The sequence below is a fragment of the Triticum aestivum genome, chromosome 7B, assembly GCF_018294505.1.
Source record: "Triticum aestivum cultivar Chinese Spring chromosome 7B, IWGSC CS RefSeq v2.1, whole genome shotgun sequence".
NCBI classification, from domain to species: domain Eukaryota; kingdom Viridiplantae; phylum Streptophyta; class Magnoliopsida; order Poales; family Poaceae; genus Triticum; species Triticum aestivum.
Genome location: NC_057813.1, coordinates 701,867,211 through 701,868,553, shown reverse-complemented (window position 1 = coordinate 701,868,553; position 1,343 = coordinate 701,867,211).

Here is a 1,343-nt window from a genome sequence, read left to right as displayed (position 1 = left end):
CGGGACCTTCTTCATCCGACGACATTTCCTATGTTCATAATTCAAAGATTAAACTTGTACAATTAAATATATGTACTACAAAAACTAAATTAGATCATTATTATTCATCACGGGCTGACTATCAGTCTGTCGAGTCTTTTCTTCAAAACTCTCAGCTCACGTGGTGTATATATTCGACCGTCGGTGATGGTAGCTCCTCCTTTCGTTCCCGAGTGCATTACACCAAATTGTCTAGCACATGGGAACGAAGGAGAACCTACCCCCACGACAACAGTCGGGATTCTTCGTCCTCTCAAATATATGGTGGATATTCTCCCTCACTGATTCCTCTCTAACATTTGCGACCGTCGGTGATGGTCGTTACTCCTCCTTCCCCTACTGCATAACAAAGGTCTAGCACCCGGAGAAGAAGGAGAAACGACCACCACAACAACAATCGGGATTCTTCGGCCTGGACAGTCTTAAAGTCAACCCAAAATATCGTTTAATTATCTTTCTAGAAAATCCAGGCCACTCGATATTTCCTACATATTCTAGCACAAGTCATGCCAAAATTCACAAAAATTCCGGCATGACCTTAGCTAAAACAGGACATATCGAGCGCCTGAAATTTGCCGGAACGGAAATTAATCAACACTTCGGCAAAACATAGGCCACTCGGAGGTGTAACCTGCAAACATGACCGGCCACTTGGGCAACCACATATCCTATTTGAGCAACACAAGATATACATGTTTTTATCTACATCATATCTTATAGGACTCATATTGACATGGAGATTTGGCTGGTCTCACCTCGAGGTCGGAGGGGGTTGTTGATGGGGACGACGACGGGGGTGATGGAGTTGCTCCTTGATTTCTGCAGAAACAAAAACCTACAAGTTATCACTAATACATCCGAATAGTATCATACATATAACATCACTAATACAACTAAAACCCTAGCAAACGATGGGTATCGAGGACGAGGATGCGGGACAAGCATCATCGACGTCGATGCGGGAATAATTGCTTAAACTAAAAAAAACAACAAATGTGACATGTTCAACTAGTTCTATTAGTTCAACTAGTTCTTATTAAAAATAAACTTACTATAAATAGAAATAAACTAGTTCTTTCTAAAAACAAACTAGTTCAACTAGTTATATTAAGTTTCTTACTAAAAATACATTAGTTCAACTAGTTTATTAATTTACTTACTAATTATTTTAAACACTTACTAAAACAGTAAAAAAACTACATTATACAATAGTAAAAAACTACAGTGAAAAACAGAAAAAAGAGATGGAGGGAGGAGGAAGGAGAGAGGAGGAGCGGGAGGAGGCTGGTGGGATCAAAGGAGGG